General features: G+C 42.3%; 1 long non-coding RNA gene across 2 annotated transcripts in view; it reads left to right on the top strand.

The window, feature by feature from the left end:
* The first annotated feature begins 1,871 nt into the window (after positions 1-1,871).
* Positions 1,872-27,073, top strand: part of LOC140712053 (uncharacterized) — a 37,754-nt gene continuing 12,552 nt past the window's right edge. For both annotated transcript variants that reach the window (XR_012093512.1, XR_012093513.1), the window contains exons 1-3: positions 1,872-2,053; positions 25,068-25,203; positions 25,388-25,548. This is a non-coding gene — a long non-coding RNA (uncharacterized lncRNA). The remainder of the gene's footprint in view (positions 2,054-25,067; positions 25,204-25,387; positions 25,549-27,073) is intronic.

Below are 27,073 nucleotides of genomic sequence, written 5' to 3'. Positions count from 1 at the left end.
AAACATTGGGCTGGGACCTCAGATTCACACTTATACCTTGTTCTGGGGAAAAAATGAAAGCGGCTCAAGCCTTTCTTAACCCCTGGGAGACACCGGCAGGGAAGGGACCACAAAAAGCAAGACAGCTGTGACAAGTGCACAGTCACCCCAGGCCTCAGGGCTCTCCTGTTTCCACACACTGTCCAAACTCATCATCCAGCTCTTGGCCTGCTCTGCCCAGCCCTCTTCCTGACCTTTGATGCTTACGTCTCCACTCCCAAAATAGATCAGGAAACTGTTGATGCCACAGAAAGATCTGGCTTTGGAATAAGTAAGCCTGGGTTCAAATCACCTGCCTGTACACATTTATAACATTGGACTTTATGTTCCTACCCTGTACAGTGGGAGCACAGGACCAATGATTCAGGGTGCTGGGGAAGTCTAAAGTAGGTGACCTGTGTCAGACACATAGCGCAATGCCCGGCGCATGACAACTGATCCGTAAAGGTTACTTGTCCCTCCTGCTTGTCCTAGGAGGAGCTAGTGCCGGGATTAGCCTTAGGGGCATGTGCGTGTCAGAAACAGGGCATTGCATCCTGGCTAAGTGGCTTGCCAGATGCAAGATCATCTGTTTTCCTGTTTCTAAAAAGGAGATAATGTCATAAGGTTACTGTCAGGATTAAAATGAAAAATGATAGAGCATGCCTGTCGCATCATAGGAATTTGATAAATGTTGGTTTCTGTCTTTAAACTTCTTTGAAACACGCCATCCCCCATCCTTGTGATGGCCTCATAGGCAGTTGCATCCCTTGAACTCTGTACTGGACCACTGGCCACCCCCGCCTCTGCCTCATGCATCTGTCACTGCCGTGGGAGGGGTCTACGAGGCACTGGATGACTCAGCCAGGTGCAGAGGCAGACATGAGGCTCCGTGGCAAGGCTGTGGGATTGTCCCTTGCAAAACAAGCCTCCCTTCCCTTTCCATCTTTATGACTACCCTCGCTGTTCTGTCACCTGATTTCATGTGAGAAACCAGTTCTGGGGTAGGAACAAAGTTTCCTGCTGGTCTCTGACCACGCCTCATTTGTTGGAGTGGTTCTGAACTGTCACATCCTCCCACGTGCCCCCTCCCCAGGGCTGTTCTTGGAGAGAGCAGCATGATTTGAGCCCACGAAGGAATAATCAGGCTCAATAAACCTAAGAGAAAATCTAAGAATAATCTAATGTTCTCAGCGCTCAGGTCTAGAGAGGAAGTGACCTCATTTCATGAGGGACAGTCATTGCTAGTTTAATAGAATAACCTTTCTCATTATCACAGATGTAGCAGACTAGGTGTGTAATCATAGATAAAATAAAAAATTGTAGACAATTTTGAAGAAAAAACCAGGACTATCTTTTGAGATTACTTAAGGGAATACAAGGAATCTATGTATCCCTTGGCATAAGATGCCCCATACAGTGTATCCAGCCCGTCAGGTATTTCATGAAGCACTTTCAAGTGGATAAGAGGTAGGAGACCAGAAAGATTCCACTGGTATTCTGCAAAGTGGAGTGTGAAATGCAAAGTTTTTTTTTTTTTTTTTTTTTTCTGCCAGAATTTACACATCCGATGCCAAACCTGAGGAATAAAGGAGTAAATGGCCAGAAGGAAGAGGGATTTGATTGTCAGATGGTTAACTGTGGTGTGACAGTATTCCATTAAGAATTTTGAAACATTCAACCTACGTTCGCTTTGCTTAAACAAAACCCAAACGGAAAGCATCTAGAGATGCGCACACGCAGCAGCGCTCTGCGAAATGTCTGTGTTTCACGTGGTGCTGCCTATTTGCCTGACGAATCTCAATGCCACCCCACTCTCCCTGCCCTTCTCTGTAGGAGCTGGAAGCCTGCAAACTACATTTCCCAGAATACCCAGCCAGCTTAATTCCCAGTAGCCTCTGCCAATGGGAAACACTGGTGGGAGCTTGGAAGGAGGGTAGAAGGGAGAAAGAAGCTGATTTTATTTCTCCTTCTGCTGAAGTCTCTGGCAGTGGCAGCAGTAGCAGCAGTTGCGGCAATAGCAGTAGCGGTGGCGGTAGGTGACTGAGTTTCTGCTCAGGTGGAGTTTCAACAGCAGTGGGGGCAGGGGGTGCTCTTGCAGCCTCTGCAGCAGGGCATTCCTGGGCTCTGGCTCTGGCAGCATCAGTGTCCGTGACAGGCAGCCCTTGGTGGGAGTTTAGTTTCTTGGCTTCCTGAAAGATTTCCAGTAATGGCCGTGGAGCAGCGAGTATCACAGCCAGCCCAGCCACAGAGCAGTCACCGACTCTGTCTGGATCGCACCATTTTTCCTTTCGTTCAGCCGGCCTTAGGATGGTAGTAGCTTCCTGCAGTTACTAATCTCTGAATGATCTCGGCTTTCCCCTTTTGTTCTCCTCCAGCCCTTCAACACATTTACAGACCATTTCCGAGGTTAACTTTCTTCTACTTGAAATTCCTAGAGTAGTATCCGTTCTGCTGACTGGACATTATCCAGTATACACATTTATAAAGTAAACGCAAATTTTAAGGCAAATCAAATACAATCTCATTTTGTTTAATTCCTCACCCCAGTTGCATTTGTGGGCTTATAAAAGGAAAGAGTAAGCAAGTCTTTCTCTCAGAAGTTTGACAACAAAACTTAGTTCCTTGTCATATACCCTGCAGCACCCACCAAAGAGGTCACCATGACAAGTATTCTTGAACAAGAGACTTTCTTTTGAGAGATCTCTGTTCATAACCATAATGACATTAATAGTAGGTACCCGTTCAATAAGTGTCTTTTATATATTAGGCATTTCAAATATGTTATTTCATTTAATTATCAGTTATAATAATTGTCTATCTATCTATCTATAGACAGGGTCTTGCCGTGTCACCCAGGCTGGAGTGCAATGGCAAGATCTCAGCTCACTGCAGCCTTGACTCCCCAGTCCCAAGTGATCCTCCTACCTCAGCCTCCTGAGTAGCTGGGACTACAGGCATGTGCCACCAGGCCCAGCTGATTTTTGTATTTTTTTGTAGAGATGAGGTTTCACCATATTGCCCAGGCTGGTCTTGAACTCCTAGGCAGAAGCGATTCACCTGCCTTAGCCTCCCAAAGTGTTGGGATTTCAGGCATGAGTCACCACACCCAGCCTAATGGCTTTTATTAGCAATTGATAAACTGGGCAGCACTTAGTCGATAAAATAGACAAGAGCTGCACTGGGAATGGCAGAACAGTAGGATTTTGTAAGGTGGTTTGAGCAGGAACAAGGAAACAGTATAGTACAAAAAAGCAGATTGGTTAATATCCGCTTACTTGGTTACTTCCGGTTATCTTGGTTGCTTCAGGTTGCTTTCCTTGTGTGGATTAAAGCAGAGGGAACTTCCTTTAGCATGCTGACTCAGGTCGACTGGACCCCCCCCCCCCTTTTTTTTGGCAACCTGGCCTGTTTTGGGATTTTCCTGTTTTTAAAAGTTTTAATTTGATTACGTGGCACTTAACATGAGTGACTCCATTTTGGGTTGGCCTGTTGGAGCCCAGTGCAGGAATTCAGTCCAAAACAATGGCCTCCCCCAAATTTTATTTAACAGTGGCTGCGCATCCCTCTCTTTTTGGTGTGCATACCTTTTGCCATGTGACTAAGCCATCCTTCCTATCTGGTGTTGCAGTCTATTTCTTCACTCCCCAGAATTTAAGATGGTCTTGTGAATTACTCTGGCTTACAAAATGAGCCAGAGGAGATAGGTGAGTTCCAGAGGCCAGACTCAAGAGGTCTGGCAAATTCTGCCTTCACCCACTTGGAACATTGTCCTTTAAAGGCCCTGAAAGCAGCAGATCTTGCCATTGGAGGATGAGAAGCCACATGAAGAAGAAAGAAGACGCCCCAGACAGCAGTGCAGTACCACCTTCCAGAGATGCGAGTGTGACCGTCTTTGGTCTTCTAGCCCAACTGCTTTTCCTGAATGCAATGCATAAGCAGGCCAGGCAAAACTAGAAGGGGAAGCTGCCCAGCTAACCCACAGAATTATGAGAGATAAAAAATCATTGTCTTAATTTGTTTGCATTTCCTAGAATTTTAAATAACTGAAAACATGCATTAAGAACTCTTTTTCTCTGGCTGAGTATGGTGGCTCATGCCTGTAATCCCAGCACTTTAGGTGGCCAAGGTGGGTGGATCACCTGAGGTCAGGAGTTTGAGACCAGCCTGGCCAACATGGTGAAGCCCCGTCTCTACTAAATATACAAAAATTAGCCAGGCATGGTGACCGGCACCTGTAATCCCAGCTACTCGGGAGGCTGAGGCGGGAGAATCGCTTGAACCTGGGAGACAGAGGTTGCAGTGGGCCGAGATCACGCCACTGCACTCCAGCCTGGGCGACAGAGCGAGACTCCGTCCCAAAGGGGGGGAAAAAAGAACTCTTTCTCCAGCTTCTCCCACTTAGCATAATTATGTTGAAACTCAGCGTGTTTTCCTGTGTATCAATAATGTATTTCTTTATATTGCCAAGTAGTATTCCATTGTATGTATATACCATAGTTTGTTTATCCATTCAACCATTGAAAGACATTAGGGTTGTTTTCTGTTTTGGGTTGTTAAAAACAAAGGTTTTGTGAACAATTATCTACAAGTCTTTCTGTGGATATAAGTTTCCATTTCTCTTAGGTAAGTATCTAAGGTCATAAAATAAGTATATACCTAAATTTTGAAGAAACTACCAAACTGTTTTACAAAATGGTTGCATTATTTTACATTCCTACCAGCCATATATGAGGGTGTCAATTCCTTCACATTCTTGTCAAAACTTGGTGTGTTCAGTCTTTTTAATTTTGACCATTCTAAAAACATATAATGGGTCTGGGCACGGTGGCTCACGCCTGTAATCCCAGCACTTTGGGAGGCCGAGGCGGGTAGATCACGAGGTCAGGAGATCAAGACCATCCTGGTTAACACGGTGAAACCCCATCTCTACTAAAAATACAAAAAATTAGCTGGCCGTGGTGGTGAACGCCTGTAGTCCCAGCTACTCGGGAGGCTGAGGCAGGAGAATGGCCTGAACCCAGGAGGCAGAGCCTGCAGTAAGCGAGGTTGCAACACTGCACTCCAGCCTGGGCGACAAAGTGAGATTCCGTCTAAAAAAAAAAAACAAAAATGAAAACACACACACACACACACACAAAACATGTAATGGTATCCCATTGTGGTTTTAACTCACATTACTGTCAGAGGCATTGGAACCAGAGTGACTCCATCTTGAGAAGGGGCTGGATAAAATAAAGTTGAGACCTTCTGGGCTGCATTCCCAGGAGGTTAGGCATTCTTAGTCACAGGATGAGATAGGAAGTTGGCACAAGTTACAGGTCATAAAGACCTTGCTGATAAAACCGGATGCAGTAAAGAAGCTGGCCCAAACCCACCAAAACTAAGACAGTGATGAAAGTGACCTCTGGTTGTCCTTACTGCTCATTATATGCTAATTATAATGCATTAGCATGCTAAAAGACACTCCCACCAGTGCCATGACAGTTTACCAATGCCATAGCAACATCAGGAAGTTACCCTATATGGCCTGAAAAGGGGAGGAACCCTCACTTCCAGGAATTGCCCACCTCTTTTGTGGAAAACTCATGAATAAGTCATCCCTTGTTTAGCACAAAATCAAGAAGTAACAATAAGTATAAGCAGCTTAGCAGCCCATGCTGCTGCTCTGTCTATGGAGCAGCCATTCCTTTATTCCTTCGCTTTCTTTGTTTTTTGTTTTGTGTTTTGTTTGTTTGTTTGTTTTGAGACAGAGTCTCACTGCGACGCCCAGGTTGGACGGCCACGGCACGATCTTGGCTCACTGCAACCTCTGCTTCCTGGGTTCAAACGATTCTCCTGCCTCAGCCTTCTGAGTAGCTGAGAATACAGCTGTGCACCACCATGCCTGGCTAATTTTTGTATTTTTAGTAGAGATAGGGTTTCACCATATTGACCAGGCTGTTCTCGAACTCCTTACCTCAAGTGATCTGCCTGCTTTGGCCTCCCAAAGTGCTGGGATTACAGGCGTGAGCCACTGAGCCTGGCCTATTCCTTTGCTATCTTAAGAAACTTGGTTTCAGTTTACTCTATGGACTCGCCCTAAATTCTTTCTTGTGCAAGGTCCAAGAACCTTCTCTTAGGGTCTGCATCAGGACCCCCTTCTGCCCTTTCTGGTAACAGTACCATAATGACAAATACTGTTGAGCATATTTTCATGTAATTATTTGCAACTTGTGTATCTTCTTTGGTAGAGTGTCTGTTAGAATATTTTGCCTATCTAAAAATTGGGTTTGTTTTCTTATTATTGAATTTTGAGAGTGTGTTATATGTTCTGGACACAAGCCCTTTATCAGAGATATGGTTTGCAAATATTTTCTCCTAGTCTGTGACTTTTCTGTCTTAACAATGTCTTTTGAAGAGCAGGTGTTTTAGATTTTGATGAAGTCAGATGTATAAATTTATGATTTTAATAAATCATGCTTTTAGCGTAGTATTTAAGATATCTAACCCAAGGTCACAAGAGTTTTTGTCTAAAAGTTTTAGTTTTAGGTTTTGCATTTAGGTATATGATCCATTTTGAGTTAGTTTATATATATTGTACAAGGTAAGGACTGAGGTTTTTTCTTTTTGCTTATAGATTACCACTTGTGCCAACATCATTGTTGTAATGATAGGATAGAAATCACTGTCTTTTCTCCACTGACTTGCTTTTGCATCTTTGTAAAAAGTTGGTCATGCAAATGAAACTGACCCAATTTTCCCTTAGAAATGATAGGAAAAACTGTATAGTTTTTTGTTGTTGTTGTTGTTTTTAATAAACATTGAAATGGACTATCCTGGTTTTAAAACTTCCAAAACTTACGTTTGTCTTATCTGAGTTTCTTTCTCAGGAAACCAACTGTCAGGCCTCCCAGATAGTATCAGAAAGCCAAAGATTTCCAGATCACTGCATCCTAACAACAAGGTGCCAGAACGCTGATTCAACTCTCTGCTGCCTGTTGAGCAACTCCTACATAAACTCCTAACTTTATTTGGTTACAGAGACAGATTTCAGACTTGTCTCCCATATCCTGGCTGGCATCACCAGCAATAAAGCCTTTCTTCCTGGCAGTACTTGTTGTCTCAGTGATTGGCTTTCTGTGTGGTGAGCAGTTAGACCTAAGCTGAATCCCTGGCATTCACCAACACATAAATATGCAGTTCTGTTTCTGGACTCTCTCTTCTGCTTCATTGATCTGGTTTTCTAACTTTATGCCAAAATTGCACTAGTTTGATGACAGTTCCTTTATAATAAGCTTTGAAATAACATTATATTAGGCCTCCAAATTTGTTCTTCTTTTTGAAAACTGTTTTGGCTCTTTTAGGTCCTTGAATTTCCATAAAAGTATTAGAATCAGCTTATCAATTTCTCTAAAAAAAAAGCCTACCGAGAATTTGATTGGGATTGCACTGGATTTATAGACTAATCTGGGGAGAACTGACATCTTAACAATATTGAGTCTTTCTCCCATGAACACAGTGTATTTTTTTATTTGTTTAGGTCTTCTTTGATTTTTCTCAATGATGTTTTATGGTTTTCAGTATCTAGATCTTTCAGAGTTTTGTCAGATTAATTCTTAAGTATTTAATATTTTTGACCTAATTGTAAAAGGTATTATTTCTTTCCATTTCAATTGCCAATGGGTTATTGCTAGTATATAGAAATGCAATTGATTTTGCCTATAACTTTGCTAAATTTATTTATTAGTTCTAGTAGCTTTTTCATGTGAATTCCATTGGCTAGTCTACGTAGACAATCATGTTTTCTACAAATAAAGATAACAGACATCCTTGTCTTATTCTGGATCTCTGGGGGAAAATTCAGTCTTTTACCATTATGTGTGGTATTAGTTTTAGCTATCTGTAGAATACCTTTTATAAGATTGAGGAACTTCTTTCTATCTTTTTTTTAAGGAGAGTTTTTTTTTTTTTTGAAGAGAAATGGATATTGCATTTTGTCAAATGCTTTTTCTATATTCATAAGGATGATCACATATTTTATCTTTTTCAGTGGTGAATTACATGGATTGAATGTTAAATGTTAAACCAACTTTGAATTCCTGGTATAAACCCTACTTAGTCATGATATATTATCTTTTTTATATATTGTTGGATGTGATTTGCTAAAATTTTTGTTTAAAACATTTCCAACTTCGTTTATGATGAATATTGGTTGGTTGTTTTCTTTTCTTGTAATGTCTTTGTTTGGTTTTGATGTCAAGGGAATAGTAATCTAATAAAATAATTTGGAAACTATTCCCTCTGCCTCAATTTTTTGGGTAAGTTCATGTGTAATTGGTATTATTTACTCCTTAAATGTTTAATAGAAATCATAATTGAAGCCATTTTGACCTGATGTTTTATTTATGAGAAATTAACCATAATATATTTAACAGTTATTTCGGAATGGTATTTTCCTTTGGAGTAAAGGACTTTCTTTAACATTTCCTGTACTGTGAGTCCTCTGATGAAGAGTTTTTCCAGCTTTCATATGTCCCAAAATGTGATTACTTTGACTTTGTTTTTGGAAAATATTTTCACTGCATATAGAATTCTGGATTGATAGGGTTGTGGTTTTTTTCCTGAACTATATTTTTTCTTGTATATCTTTGATTTTTAAAAATCTGGTGTCATCCTCATTTTCATTCCTTTGTTCATAGTATCTTTTTTTTAAGGTGCTTTTTGGTCTTCAGAAATTTGATTATGAAGTGTGTTGCTAAAGTTTTATTTGTGTTTCTTATGCTGTTTTTTTTTTTTTTTTTAACTTCTTGGATCTACGATTTTATAGTTTTCATTAAACTTGGAAAAAATTTTGGCCATTATCTGCTGAAATATTTTTTCATGCCAACCTCTCTCTCTTGTTTTTCAGCAATTCCAATTACATGTCTATGAGGCACTTGAAATTGCCCCATAGCTCACTGATGCTCTTTCATTAAAAAACTTCTTTCCATCTGTGTTTCCTTTTAGGTAGTATCTTTTGCTGTGATTTCCATTTCACTTTTTTCCCCTTCTTCAATAGCTATTCTGCTAGTAATCCTATATAGGTTTTTTTTTTTTTAATCTCAATATTGAACTTTCCATCTGTAGATGATTTGAGTCTTTTCTAAATCTTCTATGTCTCTATTTGACCTTTTAAACATTTAGAATACAGCTACAGTAACTGTTTTAATGTCCTTTTCTGTTTATTCTATTGTCTGTATCAGTTCTGTTTTGATTTCAGTTTATTGATTATTCTCTTCATTATAGCTAATGTTTACCTCCTTCTTTTCATGATGAGTAATTTTTTATTTGATGCCAGCCACTATAATTTTATCTTTTTGAGTCTTGGGTATCTTTGCAATCTTATAAATGTTCTTCAGCTTTGTTTGGCAATACAGTTAAGATACTTGGAAACACTTGAATACTTAAAGTCTTGCTTTTAAGATTTTTTAGGTGGTACTACAGCAGTGCTCAGTTTAGGCATAATTATTCCCCACTACTAAGTTAAGACCCTTCTGTGTACTCTATTTATTGCTTCATGAATCATGGTCTTAAATGTGGCTGGTAAGAATAGGTACTATTTCTAGCTGTGTCTGAGTCTCAGACATTGTTTCTTCTAACCCATTCAGGTGGTTCTTTCGGCCTTGGGTAGTTTTCTGTCAGGCATGCACCAACCAATACTCAGAGGAATACTTAAGGAGGTCCCTCTGCAAAACCCTAGAACTCTCTGTGCACAAATCTCTTCTCTCTGGGAATCTGCTTGTGAGTTCTCACTGCTCTGGTTTTTCCAACCCTCAGCTCTGTCTCCCCAACTCAGGGAGGCCTTGGGGCTCCACTAGGGTTCCCTCTCCCTATATCGTTGCCTCAAAACTCTTTGAAGGTAGTAAAATTTGGCCACTGTATGGATGATATTATTTATGTCTCATCTGTTAAGTATCAAAGTATCATCCTTAATTGCCTGGTGTCCAGTACCTTAAAATTGCTATTTAATGTATTTTGCTTTTTTTTTTTAATTTCAGGGAAGAAAAAAAACTCATTCAATCCATCTTGAATGAGTGTATGTATTAGTTTTCATGCTGCTGATAAAGACATACCTGAGTCTGGGCAATTTACAAAAGAAAGAGGTTTAATAGACTTACAGTTCCATATGGCTGGGGAGGCCTCATAATCATGGTGGAAGGCAAGAAGGAGCAGGTCACATTTTACGTGGATGACAGCAGGCAAAGAGAGTTTGTGCAGAGAAACTCCCATTTTAAAACCATCAGATCTCCTGAGACCCATTCACCATCACGAGCACAGCACAGGAAAGACATGCCCCCGTGATTCAACCATCTCCCACTGGGTCCCTCCAACAACATGTGGGAATTATGGGAGCTACAAGATGAGATTTGGGTGGGGACACAGAGCCAAACCATATCGGGGTAGAATAGTATTAAAGAAAAAGATTTTCTAACACTTATTAAAGCAGGAAGAAAGATATTATTCAAGATTATTGCAATAGGTATCAAGACCATTGCAATAGGAGAGAGGAAATGGTTGAGCTCAACTCTGAATACAGCAAAACCCACTGGAGATTTATAGCCAATGAGCAGAATGGGAGGAGAAGAGTCAGTGGATGGAAAATTACTAAGAGAAGAAATCAAAGGTGGGAGGATTTTCCCTAAACTGACCTAGCAGGACTCTTGTCACAACTGGACCAGGCAGGCTGAAGACAGGATGCAAGGGCAGAGCTTGTTGAAAAGAGGCCTCAGAGGAACTCATCTACAGTTTGGTCAAGGGGAGGGTCTTTCCTGATCCCTCCTCTTGTTCAAGGGAAAAGGAGACCTTCTTCTTTCCTTTGAACAATATAAGTCAGTTTCTTATTTGGTGACCTTTTTTCCATTAAGGACAAGCTGAGCCCCCTGTCGAAACTTGGTAGCAAGGCAGCCAGTTGAGATTTCTAGATGTCAAAGCATCTTTCGATGATGGGGTGAAGACTGCAGTGGCCATCCCATGGATTTTCTGGTTTGCAGTTTGAATGTCTTTGGCGATGGCATAGACATCAGTGTCACAGTCACGGTTATTTTTCCGAGCAGAGTGTAGAAGCATCCAACTTCATCTTGAAGGGCTTCTTTAGACAGTCACAATAAAGATCTGGGAAGTTAGGTTTTAGTTCTCATTGATGCCAAATCAGGACAGTGGGAGAAAAATTTAAAATCTCAGTTTGGAGAGTGGTAGCCAGATAGTAAAGGGAACTAGAAGAACTGAGAATCTGGTAAGGACTAACAAGCTATGCATGATGACAGCATCCCGTTCAATTTACAAGTAGATAACAAAACAAGACAAGTGCAGAACCAGAATCATAACCCGTAAGAAGCTGCTATAGTTTTTATAAAATATCTTTCTACTGTCATTCCCCTTTTTTGATCCAGGTTAACCAACGTTAAGATTATTCTTGTTTACAAAATAAGTCTTGTCTCATTACATTTGACCTACTTATTTACATAATTGCAGCAAGAATGGCAACTGACCATATAGGCTTATTTAAGTTTCCATTGCTGGAACTTTTTACAAGCAATCTCAGATTATGCTTTCAAGAGTTCTTGAAGCTATAAAGCCAAGTCAAGCACTACCAGGCCTTATCTGCAATGCCTAGAGATTCAGATGGGTTCCTCTCTTCTTGAGGTCCTAAAAATATTCTGAGTTTCTTTGGCCTGCCAGAAAGTCACCTTCCTGACTCAGCTGCAAGGCGGGGAACTCCCTAAGCCAGGTTCCAGGCAGACTTTCCAGGAGGCCTTCATACGCATTGGCTCCATAAACCTAACCTTAGTTCCTCAAAACTGTCTGTTCATATGTGATTTTATGTCTTCTTCTCAGTTGGAAATGCAGAAATCACCCGTCTTCTGCGTTGATCAGGCTGGGAACTGCAGACTGGAGCTGTTCCTATTTGGCCATCTTGGAACGGACCCCCATGTCTTATTCTCAAATAAGATATTTTAGTCAAAGCCTTGATTATCTAACCAATTTTTAAAATTATGTTCCGTTACAAAAAGGACAGATTCTTATTGAACCCATATAAAATATTATATCACCATTGATGTGGTTTGGATCTGTGTCCCCACTCAAATCTGATGTTCAACTGTAATCTCCCAGTGTTGGAGGTGAGGCCCAGGGGTAGGTGATTGGATCATGCGGACATTTTCTCATGAATGGTTTAGCATTGCTGACCCCGTGGTGCTGCTCTTGTGATGGTCAGTGAGTTATTGTGAGATATGGTTGTTTAAAAGTGTGTAGTGATTGGACATGGTGGCTCATGCCTGTAATCCCAGCACTTTGGGAGGTCAAGGCGGGCAGATCACCTGAGGTCGGGAGTTCGAGACCAGCCTGACCAACACGGAGAAACCCCGTCTCTACTAAAAATACAAAATTAGCTGGGTGTGGTGGCACATGCTTGTAATTCCAGCTACTCGGGAGGCTGAGGCCAGAGAATCGCTTGAAACCGGGAGGCGGAGGTTGCCATGAACCGAGATCGTGCCACTGCATTCCAGCCTGGGCAACAAGAGTGAAATTCTGTCTCAAAAGAGAAAAAAAAAAAAGTGTGTAGCACTTCCCCACTCTCTCTTTCCTCCTTCTGCTCTGGGTACGTGAGGCAGCTCGCTCCCCTTCTGCCTTCCACATGACCGGAAGTTTCCTGAGGTCTCCTGAGAAGCAGAAGCTGCCATGCTTCCTGTGCAGCCTGCAGAGCTGTGAGCCAATTAAACCTCTTTTCCGTATAAATTACCCCGTCTCAGGTATTTCTTTATGGCAATGTGTGAACAGACTAATACAACCATGAACATAAAAATACTCAGTAATAGTTTCTGAATTATGGAAGGATTAGGAAAAAAAATGTTCCATTTTTGTTATAGAAATATATCTACTAAATTGTTACGTATTATAGCTAACTTAAGAGAAAAAGAAAAAGGGTTCCTTATTTCCAGAAAATAGAACATTAAAAACAAGCAATGTTCCAAACAAAAAGCCATAAAAATTATAATCCTTCTTTAGTTGATTCAGTCCTATGTAATTAATTCTTGTTTTGCTTGATCATGGGTTAGTAGTTTCATGAATCTGTCAGCTTCTCAACTAGAGTTTTGAAAGCCCTCACTCAGTCCAGCAGTATGGTATTTAAGTTTTTTAGGCCATATCAGTATCAGATGGGGGCTGGGGAGGTTGATGGGTAGAAAATTATTAAGAGAAGTAATTACCAAGAAAAATATCAAGGGGAGGGGAATTCTTGCTAAACTGACTTTAACAGGATTCTTGCTGACTGCAGACCAGTGTGATCAGAGGTCAAGATTGGGGGATTCTCACTAAACTGGCTTAGCAGGATCCCTGCTGAAACTGGACTAGGTAGGCTGAAGCCTGGGTCCAGGGATGAAGCCTATTAAAAAGAGGGCTGAGAGGGGCCTTCTAAAGTTTGGTCACTGAGAATGTCTTTGTCAAGGGCCCTCCATATGTAGTACTTATGATGGTATTTTGTCTGGCATTCATAGAGTTAATATTGTGTGCCTTTCATAGCAAATCAAAGAATATCAGAGCATTTAAGAGTATCAAGATATCATGTTGACCTTGGAATTGATAGCTTGAAGCAAAAAAATAAAAAATTTCTGCTTAATTCCTCTGATAAGCACTTGCAATAACTGAACTCTAAACCTGGTAACCGTCACCTCCGTCACAAGGTTGATGGAAGGCACAGTTAAGAAGAGAAAGCCGTAACTGTTTGAAGATGGGCAGATTCTGACCAAGACTCCAGACCCTAAGGGTAGGAAAGAGACAGGGCTTTCCTAAGTCTTGAGCCCAGGTGTATGCCTGGGTCCCCAGTCTGGGCCCTGCAAGAAACAATCAAAGATCCTAGCAAAAATGTTATACTGTTTCAATTCATGTTTAAGAATGCCGGCATAGGTAGTGGCATTTATCTCTGGGTTTTTAATTGACAACCAGGAGCAGCGAGTCAATATTGAAGGGCCCTATTCAGGAATAAATACACACTCCAGGGGTGGTCTGTTGGAATTCGAAAGACTATTAAGAAGCTCCACCTTCAGGAGGCCGAGGCGGGCGGATCACGAGGTCAGGAGATCGAGACCATCCTGGCTAACATGGTGAAACCCCGTCTTTACTAAAACTACGAAAAATCAGCCGGGTGTGGTGGCACACGCCTGTAGTCCCAGCTACTCAGGAGGCTGAGGCAGGAGAATCGCTTGAACCTGGGAGGCGGAGGTTGCAGTGAGCTGAGATCACATCACTGCACTCCAGCCTGGGTGACAGAGCCAGACTCCATCTCAAAAAATAAAAAAATAAAAAATAAAAAAAAGAAGAAGCTCCTACTCTAGAGTCAGCTGTAAGAACTTCCTCTATCCTCAATGAACACCAACAGCTTTGCTATCTGGCATGATGGATTTTGGAAGTCATTTTCATTGGTGAAGTAAGAGTTATTCAATATATTGTTGGCTGAATGGAAGCACCGTATCACGTTGCATCTCCTTGCACAAACAGGGTGTTATGACCTAGAAAGCATAGTGGGTAATGTATGCCCTTCCCAATGTTGTCTCTGGTTTGGGATTTGAATCAGGACTTGTATCCACAGCTCCTAGGAAGGTTCCTGCACCTGACCCTGACTAGACATGAAACTAAGTCATGCTGTTCGAACACTGTCACATCTGCCTTAAGTGAACCTGTTATGCAAGGCACCTGTCAGTGCGCCAGCAGAACAAAGCACCAGTACTTGGTTGAGTTTACAGAACTGGTTGTACCACGTTTTTGAGCCTGCTGGCTTCTAAATGTTTATTTTATGGCTGAATTCAGTCTGAGACTTGCTTTCATTGTAACGTACTGCCTGGTAATGAAGCTAAGGAGACCTGTAGCCCTCACCTACCTCTATTATGGGCCCACATACATGTGTTTGTGTTTCTTAGCTTAGGCAGGTTTCAGAAGCCCCGAGGCAGGAGTAAAGCATGGTTAAGGACTCTTGTTGTAGCAGAAATGTTGCTTACTATCTTTCTATGCCCCTTTGTATTTCTGCGTATTGGTTCTTCCCCACTAATAATAAACCGCCTCAGTTCTTTTCTTAGAAGGATGTTGAACACTAACTATATGGCACTGAGCGAGGGATGAATTAAAAGGGAACTCCCTGGAACTCCAGGAACTGTTTTCAAAATGTGCCTGTTTGTGTTTATATGGTAATGTTTGGCTGAATCAATTTCACCTTTTGAGTAACACTTAAGGCAAAGCTGAAAGTCTTGGAGTCAACAAAACCCCCAAGGCTACAATTTCTACCCAGCCTGAGTGCAGACTGTTTTTCTTTAGTTTCAAAAAGCATGGAAAACCTCCTGCATTCCAGCTTATTTTTGCATTGAGGCTGGTATTTCATGTGTTTGTTCTTTCACTTTCTTTAAGCACCACAGCCCAGTGTTGCGTGAGTACTGCTTTCTTTCTGCTCCCAGTCTCACATCTTCTTTTTTTTTTTTTTTTTGAGACAGAGTTTTGCTCTTGTCACCCAGGCTAGAGTGCAGTGGTGCAATCTTGGCTTACTGCAACCTCCAACTCCTGCGTTCAAGTGATTCTCCTGCCTCAGCCTCCTGAGTAGCCGGGATTACAGGCATGCACCACCATGCCCAGCTATTTTTGCATTTTTAGCAGAGATGGGGTTTCACCATGTTGGTCAAGCTGGTCTCAAACTCCTGACTTCAGGTGATCTGCCTGCCTCAGCCTCCTAAAGTGTTGGGATTACGGGTGTGAGCCACCACGCCCGGCCCCAGTCTCTCATCTTTGTACCACACATATAACTTTGGTTTTGTAAGTAAGAAAATGCTTACTCCTTGCTGTTAACTACACTGTGAGATTCCTTTTGAGAACCCCACAAATAAAGTCAATAAAACCATCAGGAATCTTTAGACTCTTTAAAATTCCAGACCCTGTAAAAACAATATTTCCTGTTCAATCTTAACATGAACAAAGTGATCAACCGAGAGTCAAACGTGACTGTGAGATGAGCGAGTTTGGACATTAACCACATGAGGTGTGGAGGAGGCACATCTCTTGTTGACACTTGCTTGTCCGTGCGACACTGCTGCTTTCCTGACACGCACTCGTGAATACCACGTGTGTGTGTCATGGCAAGTGCACACCACCAAGCAGACGCGGGGACTGACCCGGCCGGGTCGCTGCAGTGAAAGGTCATGTGGAAAAAGCTACCATTCATTTCATTTTTTTCACTTCTCACCTTGAACTCAGCTTTGTGACCACTCTGTGAAAACAAAACCAACACAGATATCCTGCCACGGAATTGCCATGTGTTAAAAGATTCCACAGAGCTGTTACTGGACAGCAAACAGTGTTTTCAGAAAGGGCCTTTGCTCCCTGTTAGTGGCAAAATGAACATTCCCTTAGGAGGGCAGGTCCCGTTTCTCGAAAGGCCAGAGGATGGGAATGGGGAAGGGGGTTGACTGTCTGCCTGGGATTTATACCAGTGGAGTGCGGCCAAGCTGTGTTAATAAAGGCCTTATTCTTCCTCAGGTCAGAGTGGTCCTCCTGGGAGAGCCGAGCGGTTCTCTGGATGCACTAAACTACAGGGATCCTTCTTTTGTACACGCTTGAATTTTTATCATTAGGTTTGATGTAGTGGAAAGACTCGTGGATTTGGAACCGGAAACTCTGCACGAGAAGACACTTGTACGGGAGGAAATGTATGTTCCTCGCCCATCCCAGGTTCAGGGCTGAGGCCCATACAAGAAAAGACAGATTAAGAAGAGAAAAGTATACACATTTAGTTAATCTAAGTTCTACTTGACACGGGGGCCTTCATAAGGAAATGAAGACCCAGACAAACAGTTCAACCTGGCTTCTTTTGTATAGCAGGTGTGATGAGGAGTGGCCAGGTGTGCGGAAATGTGATTGGGGAAAGAGTGTAATCTGAGGGTAATAAACTGGGGGAAACTGAGCAAGGCCTGTTTGTTCAGCTTCTTCTCTCTCTTCAGAAATAAGGATGTTCCCTTTCTCCGGGTCTGGGGAGGGCATTGCTCACAGGAGGGTCCAAGCCTGGGTTTGGTAAACAGTTTTCAATTCGATGACTGTTAATCATTCATTTATCTGCATGTTCAATGACATCAGCACTTGCTGTGTTCTTCCTATGTGCTGGTCATCGGGTTTTATAGATGAACAAAATGAAGCTCAGAGGATAATCACTTCTCCAGTGGCAGCTGCTAAGAAGCAAAGCTGGGATTTGACCTTCTGCTTCAGGAGAAGGTCAGAAAATCCTTCCTAGGTTTTGTGACTTGATTCAGGAGGAAAGGTGAGAGGAAAGGTGAGAGGGAGCTTCTTGCACGTGCCAACTTTCAGATTCTTTCAGATTCTTTCAGCTTAATATACTCAGTGTGTCAAGGTACCACAGTTTGGGGTAGCATGTCCTGAACCCTGTTGTTACTTAACCATTCTGAACCGAGAGCTATCTTTTGTAAAATGCAGATAATATCTCACACCTTACAGGACAGTTTAATCAGAGGAATAAATAAAAGTGCCTATGCAGGTACCTGGAGCATAGTACATGCTCAATAAATGTTTTTGCTCTCAATCTAATTTTAAAATTAATTATATCGGTATAATCCTTGCGTAGCTCTTATTTAATTTTTATGTTTGACTCCCCAAGGAAGTTGTAAATACATCCTTGAGGGAAGGGACCTTAGATTATCTTTTTTTGAAAGGTCAACAGCAGTAAGTGAAACAAATCACTGTACGTTGAATTTTTTTGTCAAATGAGTGTCACTGTTTTCTAAAAGTACTTAAAAAACACTGGTATTATGCAGCTTCCTCCTAGCTCTGGAGACATCCTGGAGGTTACCCTTATGACTCAACTAAGAAAGGCCCTCAGGACTGAGGAGGGGACAACTGGGATGTAGTTGGAAATTGAGAGGGTGATGGAGAAATCCACTCTGCGTACTGTTCTCTAGGAACAGCCGGGGCACACATGCTGCTCTCGTTCATCACCTCATCAGCCATCAGGCTGCCCCTTTGCTCTTGCTTTTAATACACTAGCACCTGTGCAGGAAAACAGAAGAAAAGAACATACATTCTTCAGGCGTTTGTGATCCCTCCTGTGTTCATTCGAGTGAACTAGAGAACCAGAGCTGGGAAAACCCCTGTGGCTGTGCATGCAAAGGCATGCACACAGGTGACTCCCGTCTGGGTACTAGCTGGAACAACAAACACAATGTTATACGTTCTCTGAGGTCCACGTGGTTGAACTTGAGTCTGAGAAAGCATCTTGTCTGATGGGTTCACCCGGAAGCATCTCAGGTCAGGACAGAAAAATCCTGACATCAGGAGCATCCATGCTGCTTTGCTCTGACCACTGGTCACCCTGAGTGTGGTGGAAACTAGATTTACTCTGGCTATTGAGGCATGGTTTTTCTCCTGCTGTCTTTAATAGACCTTCCTTCTTTCACTAAAAATGAGGTTGACAAAGTACATTGAGGCTTAAATATTTCAACAAGACAGACCGTTCAAAGCCGGGAGCTTCCCAGTATTTCTGAAGCTCTTTCCGCTTTTCCAGAATCAACCCCCTTTTTCTATTTACTGTCATCCATTAAAACATCATGCTCTGTCAACACCACTGTTTCTGTTTTCAATCTTCCAAGCCTGGGTTTGGTAAACAGTTTTCAATTCAATGACTGTTAATCATTCATTTAGCTGCATGTTCAATGACATCAGCACTTGCTGTGTTCTTCCTATGTGCTGGTCACTGGGTTTTATAGATGAACAAAATGAAGCTCAGAGGATAATCACTTCTCCAATGGCAGCTGCTAAGAAGCAGAGCTGAGATTTGAAAGAAACTACTGAGACTTTAAGTCCCATGCATTTTATTCAATACACCTAATTTCAACATCTAGCAAAAATAGAAAACTGATGATAACCTACCTGTAATTATGGATCCTTTCACTCTTTTTTATTTTAATTTTTTTTGAGGCAGTCTTTCTCTGTGGCCCAGGCTGGATTGCAGTGGTATGATCTCGGCTTACTGCAACCTTTGCCTCCTGGGTTCAAGCAATTCTCCTGCCTCAGCCTCTTGAGTACTGGGACTACAGGCATGTGCTACCACGCCCAACTAATTTTTGTATTTTTAGTAGAGATGGGGTTTTGCCATTCTGGCCAGGCTGGTCTCAAACTCCTGACCTTAGGTGATCTGCTTGCCTTGGTCTCCCAAAGTGCTGGGATTACAGGAGTGAGCCACCGCACCTGGCCTATCCTTCCACTCTTAAAGGAACTTTTCCAGCTATTCCACCCAATTGGCTGCCAGCATTACCTTTCTAAATAACTTTGTCTTTATCATCTCTAGGTCAATATACCATCAGTGCAGGAGGAAAAAAATAGGTTTGAGATTAGAGATTGAGAATATTGGTTCATAGGCCAATTCTTAATTACAAGATCTCCTATATTTTTAATCATACTTGTAGGGGAGGAAAAACATTTGTTCTCTACTCTCCTATATTCAGTGGTTGGGGGTGCTGTGAATTAAATTCGCACAAGACAGACCAACAAGAGAGAAAAACAGGTATAATTATGTCTGCTAGCACAGGAATTCACAATGAAATGTGACTCGAAGGGGCAGTTAGAATTTGGAGCTTATATACCATCTTAGACTGGACAAAGGCAAGGGGATTTTGGGCTTCTGAGATGAGAGGTAAGTTATGGGAAGGCAAAGGGATATAATGTGTAAGAAACAAGTGTTGTTTAATAATGTTTGTTAAGCAGATAAGAGTCGCCTCAGGTGCTAAAAGTTGACTCTGGAGTATTTCTCTTCCTGGTATAGGAAAGGGAGACACCCTTACAAATGGAAATTTATGTCCTGTTTTTAGACAGAATAGGGGATGCCTGACAGCTAATTGCCTTCAGCTCAAAACAATTCGTATGCCAAAGTGGCATATTTTGGGGTGGCACATTCTAGTTCCCATCGTACCCAAGACACATGAATCTGAAGCCCTAGTTATTTGTTTTAGTACACATTACTTCCATTGTTATTTAGCTCTTTTCCAAGGCTATAAGCAACTTAAGGAGAAGAGAAGTGGTTTCTTTAGTTTTGTGTCTGTGGCATTCCCTCTTAAAAGCTACTGTTTATTTGGCACCCATGATATCTCATGTGCTTTATGTACATTACCCCCGGAACACTTTCAGGTATTATAAAAATCTCCATTTCACAGATGAAGACATTTAGCCTCAGAGAGATTAATTGGTTTACTGAAAACATTCTGCAAATATGTAGCAGAGGACTCAGGATTTGTTCCTAGATTTTTGTATTACTCAGGGTCTTCCAGAGAAATAGAACCCATAGAATGTGTATTTAGGTATATAGAGAGATTTATTTTAAGGAATTGGCTCATGTGATTATGGAGGCTGGCAAGTCCAACGTCTGCAGGGTGAACCAGCAGGCTGAAGACTCAGGGAGGAGCCAATCCTGCAGTCCAAGTCTGAAGGCTGTCTGCTCCCAAAGTCCCTCTTGCTCGGGAGAAGGTCAGTCTTTTGTTCTATACAGGCCTTTGTGAACCCCCAACATTTGAGACAGGTCTAAATTAATTTTTAGAAAGTTTATTTTGCTACAAAAATTAGTCAGGCATGGTGGCTGCTGCCTGTAATCTCAGCTACTCAGGAGGCTGAAACAGGAGAATCACTTGAACCTGGGAGGCGTAGGTTGCAGTGAGCTGAGATTGCGCCATTGCACTCCAGCCTGGGCAACAGAGTGAGACTCCATCTCAATCAATCAATCAATAAAATAAAGTTTATTTTGCCAAGGTTGAGAAGGCATGCCCATGACACAGCCTCAGGAGTTCCTGATGACATATGCCCAAGGTGGTCAGAGCACAGCTTGCTTTTATACATTTTAGGGGGACATGAGACATCAATCAACATATGTAAAATGACCATTGGTTCAATTTGGAAAAGCGGGACAACTCAGAGCAGGGAGGGGGCTTCCAGGTCACAGGTAGGTGAGAGACAAATGGTTCCATTCTTTTGAGTTTCTGATTAGCCTTTCCAAAGGAAGCAGCCAGATCTGCATTTATCTAAGTGAGCAGGGGGATGACTTTGAATAGAATGGGAGGGAGGTTTGCCCTAAGCAGTTCCCAGCTTGAATTTTCCCTTTAGCTTAGTGATTTTGAGGGCCCACAATATTTTCCTTTCACACCTTCAGCTGATTATATGGGGCCCACCACATGGGAGAGGGCAATCTGCTTTACTTCAAGTCCCTCAGTTTAAAGGTTAATCTCATCCAAAAGACCCTCACAGAAACATCCAGATTCATGTTAAGCCACATATTGGGACACTGGCCCAGCCAAGTTGACAGAAAATTAACCATCAACATTTTCTGGTAGGAAATTTCATACTCACTTCTTTTTATCACATTAAGGTTCTTCTCAACATAGGTTAGTTGGTGACCTTGAGTCAAGTTCAAACCATGCATACTCACCTGGAGCAAAAGCCCCCACCCCATCTTACGTGAAATGTGTAATCACCAATTTCAGGTTTTTGTTTACAAATAAAATTTCTTTTTTTTTTTTTTTTTTTTTTTTTTTGAGATGAAGTCTTGCTCAGTCACCCAGGCTGGAGTGCAGTGGCCCGGTCTCGGCTCACTGCAAGCTCCGCCTCCTGGGTTCACGCTATTCTCCTGTCTCAGCCTCCCGAGTAGCTGGGACTACAGGTGCCCACCATGCCCGGCTAATTTTTTTTGCATTTTTAGTAGAGACAGGGTTTCACCGTGGTAGCCAGGCTGGTCTCGATCTCCTGATCTCATGATCTGCCTGCCTCGGCTTCCCAAAGTGCTGGCATTACAGGTGTGAGTGGGTGTTTTTAAAGAGTAGAGACCTTCTCAGAGGATCCTGTCTTTGGAGCCAGCTTTAGGGACCTCTTGATTAGTTCTGGAAGACAATCTAATACAAAGAAGTAGAAGAGATGAGAAGAGAGATTAGGTTTTTATATTTAAGCAAAGCCACTTTATTCTTACTTTCTGAAATGAGAGAAAAGGGAAATATAGATAGATTGATCATGGGTCAGTAATTGATAGCACATGTAATTAAGTTTTCCTAAAGTTGCAGTTATATTTTTAGCCGGCTTTAGATAGCAGTTTTGTTTTCAAGATATATATATCTTTTTTTATTAAAACCAAAAGCAAAGGCTTTAAGAAAGCTCATCTTCCAGAATGTGTTTCTGTGAGTCTGGAAGCTTTTCTTGGTGGGGCTGAGATCAGACGCAGAGCCATCGGGTCAGCAGAGTAGTGGGGAGGGGCTGTGGAGCTGAAGGAGACGGGCTTGCGAGTGGTCTGGGATGGAAAAGCCTTGGGAACGTGGTCTGGTCGGTCCTTTCAGTCAAAGACTCCCTGGCGGAACTCTATGGCTCAAGGTGTTCCAAGTTTTCATTTATTTTAATATTTGTACTTTTTTATTGTGATGAAATAGACATAAAATTTGCCTTTTTAACCATTTTTAGGAGTCCGGTACACTGGCACTAATTACATTTACAATGCTGTGCAAACATTGTCACCGTCTATTTCCAAAAATGTTTTTGTTATTTTCATCATCCCAAACAGAAACTCCCTATCCAGTAAACAGCAGCTGTCTCTCCCCTCAGTCCCTGGTAACCTCTCTTCAACCTTCTGCCTCTATGAAGTTGCCAATTCTAGGTTCCTTGTACGAGTGGAATCATTCAGTGTTTCTTTTTTTGGGTCTGGCTTCTTTCACTTAGCAGCATGTTTCCAATCAATGTTCATCCATGTTGTAGCCTATGTCAGAGCTTCATTCCTGTTTTTGTTTGTTTGTTCTTTGTTTTTTGAGACGGAGTCTTGCTCTGTCGCCAGGCTGGGTGCAGTGGTGCTATCTTGTCTCACTGCAACCTCCATTTCCTGGGTTCAAGCAATTCTCCTGCCTCAGTCTCCTGAGTAGCTGGGAGTACACGTGTGCACCACCATGCCCAGCTAATTTTTGTATTTTCATTAGAGATGGGTTTTCACCATGTTGGCCAGGATGGTCTCGATCTCCTGACCTTGTGATCTGCCTGCCTCGGCCTCCCAAAGTGTTGGGATTACAGGTGTGAGCCACTGCACCCAGCCCTTCATTCCTTTTTATGACTGAATAATATCCCATTGTAGGGACACATTTATTTATGCATTTCTTTCTTTCTTTCTTTCTTTTGACAGAGTCTCTCTCTGTCACTCAGGCTGGAATGCAGTGGCGCAATCTTGGCTCACTGCAATCTCCACCTCCCGCGTTTGAGTGATTCTCTTGCCTCAGCCTCCCAAGTAGCTGGGATTACAGGCACTCACCACCACACCTGGCTAATTTTTATATTTTTAGTAGAGACAGGGTTTCACCATGTTGGCCAGGCTGATCTTGAACTCCTGACCTTGTGATCTACCTGCCTCAGCCTCCCAAAGTGCTGGGATTACAGGCATGAGAAGCTGTGCCTGGCCTGCATTTATTTCTTGATCCAACTTTTTATTTGAGAAAACTGTCACGGATTTATTTTTAAAAGAGCATTTTTTTTTCCCCTGGTAGGTGTTAAAGTGGATATTCCTTTCTGTTGAACAGGATGTGGTATACAGGTATTAGGGTGAGGCTGATAACTAAGAGCACGCGGCATTTCTGTGAGTGGCACGAGAGCCTAATAAAAATCAGTATCTACCCTGAAAATCTAAGTGAATTTACCTTGTGCCCAGGGCTTTAACTTTTCCGTAGACTCTGGGAAAATCACACTCTCCATGGCCTAAAATTTGTGGGATGAGAAAGTTTTCACCTGGTGAAATGTTTGCAGCTGATTACATTTTGGGGGCACTGAAGTTTTTTAAAATCTAAAATCTAAAATGTGGTACATATACACCATGGAACACTATATAGTCATAAAAAAGAAAGCGATCATGTCCTTTGCAGCAACGTGGATGAAGCTGGAGACCATTATTCTACATGAACTAACTACCACAGAAACGGAAACCCAAACACCACATATTCTCACTTATAAGTGTGAGCTAAACATTGAGTACACAAGGACACAAAGAAGAGAACAGCAGACACCAGGGCCTTCTGGAGGGTGGAGTGTGAGAGTGGGGTGAGGATCGAAAAACTACCTGTCAGGTGCTATTCTTATGACCTGGACAGCGGAATAATCTGTACACCAAACTCCTGTGACATGCAAGTTACTTACATAACAAACCTGCATATGCACCCTGAACCTAAAATAAAAGTTAAAAGAAAGAAAAAAATCTTAAAAAACTTGTTGGCATATTAAATATTATGTGTGTGTGTATTATATATATTTTGAGACACTGTCTCACTCTGTCGCCAGGCTGGAATGAAATGGCACAATCTCAGCTCACTACAACCTTCGCCTCTCAGGTTCAAGTGATTCTCCTGCCTCAGCCTCCCAAGTAGCTGGGACTACAGGCGCCCGCCACCATGCCCAGCTAATTTTTGTATTTTTAGTAGAGATAGGATTTCACCATATTGGCCAGGATGGTCTTGATCTCTTGACCTTATGATCCACCCACCTTGGCCTCCCAAAGTGCTGGGATTACAGGCATAAGCCACCACATCTGGCCAAAAGTTATACTTTAAAAAAAAAAAACACACACACACACACAAACAACTAAAATCTACACAAATGATTATTTATTCCTTAAACATCAGGTAGGACAGCCAGGTGCAGTGGCTCATGCCTGCAATCCCAGCACTTTGGGAGGCTGTGGTGGGTGGATCACCGGAAGTCAGGAGTTCGAGACCAGCCTAGCCAACATGGCAAAACCCCGTCTCTTCTAAAAATACAAAAATTATCCAGGTGTGGTGGCAGATGCCTGTAATCTCAGCTACTCGGGAAGCTGAGGCAGCAGAATTGCTTGAATCTGGAAGGTTGAGGTTGTAGTGAGCTGAGATAGCGCCACTGCACTCCAGTCTGGGCGACAGAGTGAGACTGTCTGAAAAAAAAAAAAGAGATCAGGTGATTTGAAGTTTTAAACCATTTGTACAGAGGACATACTACAGAATGTACTTTTCCAATTGCAGAATGTCTTAATCTGATTTCCCGGAAGCCCCATGACAGAGCAGAGCTCTTTTCCTGCTCATCCCCCTGGTTTTGTTCCACCTTTTGCTATAGCCCTTCTCAACCTACTTCATCATTCTGCATTAATTAATCCATATGGTAAGTTAATAATTATCACTGATAGATTAATAAGTATATTAAAAAGAATTATTTCATAATAAAATAAACTTAGTTCATGGTATTCATTAGTAATTTAACAATTATGCTATAGGAAATTACTCAGTAATTAATAAAAATTAAAATGTTTTTCTTTTTGTCATATTTATTCATGATTCTCCAAAAGGCCTCCCCCCAGATGTTTCTGATTCACCACCAATTGGCCTTATTCTCTTGACACCCTGAGAAACCAGCCTTTTAATCCTGGAAACATTTATTAGAGTTGACAGTCATGCTGCAGAGGCGTGGACTGAATGTTCCAGGAGGATGTTTATGCTCAACTCGCATGTAAGTAATCACCGTCAGTCATCTTGCAGAAACCCCACGCGGCCTTGGTGCTGGTTAATAACTAACTTTGTGTGCAAATTTATAGGACTGTTTAGAGGACTAGGTATTAATGGATCAGACAGGAGAGGGAAGTGAGCTGTAGAGAATTTAAGTTGCAGAGAAGAACTTGACCCCAGGCCTCACCCCATAAACACTGCTGTTTTCTTCTCTGAATAGTCCATTGACACTGGGGAGTATGGCTTTAAGGAGGAGGAGGGCACAGGGCGTTGCAAAGTTTAGTTGAATTAGCCGATGAAAGTTCTTCAGAGGTTAGGCAGCCAGTAGCTGTGTCAGGCCCCCATTTACAGGAAAGCTCAGACTAGCCCATCCACCTGGGCAGAATTTATACTTTTTAGTGCACGGGGCGGGTCTGGCATTGTTGGAGGTGTGTGTTCCTGTGCAAATAGCTGGGCTCTGTTGCTAGAGGCGACCATTGTGTTGTGGGCTGAATATTAAGGCCTAGGTCTGTATGTGCAGGTGTGGTCTTCTTTGACATGGATGGACTTTCCTGCTAGGAATTATATCAGGTGACAGGTCCTCAGACAGGAATGAGGACCAGAACTCCCAAATGGGACAGGAAGTCAGAATTCACAAGGTGGGCCACAGGCAGGTGAGAAGGAATCCTGAGGTTTTTTTCCCTGAGCCTCACTCCTTGGGTCTAAAATTTGAGGAACTGAAAAATGCTTAAAAGGAGGATTCTAGGTGGTAGGAGTTACGTATGGCACCAGCATCTTGGAGGCAATGCGGGGAACTGGAGGCAATGCGGGGAACCTACACAGAAGATGAGAAAGCTGTGCTCCTGCCTCAGCCTCCTGAGTAGCTGGGTCTACAGGCGCCTGCCACCATGCCCGGCTAATTTTTGTATTTTTAGTAGAGACGGGGTTTCACCATGTTGCCCAGGCTGGTGTCGAACTCCTGACCTCAGGTGATCTGCCCACCTTGGCCCCCCAAAGTGCTGGGATTACAGGCGTGAGCCACCTCACCTGGCCAAAAGCTGTATCTTCTAAGGCAGAAAATTCAGAATTGTCTGTGTTCATCTGCTGTCCCATAACATTGGCAACATTTTGGTTAAATGGGTCAAGGTTGCACTGGCTGTGTAGCTGGGGAGGTAGGCTGAGTGAGGAAGCAAGGAGGGGAGGATATTAGAAAAAGAATGAGGGAGAGGCACCTGTCCCTACAACCATGCTGAGGTCAATAGACCTAAAGGGACAGAGCCCTGTGACTGAGTCCACCTGCCCTTCTCAGCACTGGGGCACGAGGGATTTCCCAAAACAGATACCTTTTTGTGGTTCTTTTAATATTTCAAGGTCAAACAGGAGAGATGCACTTGTGCCTCTATGCAAAGAGAAATTCAATATGTGCAACTTTCATGCTCTCTTTTATGCCCACAGTGTGTCAGAAGTTCTAGTACTATGGAAATTCCCCAGCCCTCCCACCATCATTTCGTTTATGACTGTCTGCGTGTGAAGTTTTGGTCTCTATCGGT

Source organism: Chlorocebus sabaeus, chromosome 7 (genome assembly GCF_047675955.1).
Source record: "Chlorocebus sabaeus isolate Y175 chromosome 7, mChlSab1.0.hap1, whole genome shotgun sequence".
In the NCBI taxonomy this organism is placed as follows: domain Eukaryota; kingdom Metazoa; phylum Chordata; class Mammalia; order Primates; family Cercopithecidae; genus Chlorocebus; species Chlorocebus sabaeus.
Note: the sequence above shows the minus strand (reverse complement) of the source record. Positions and strands in the feature narration are given on the sequence as shown.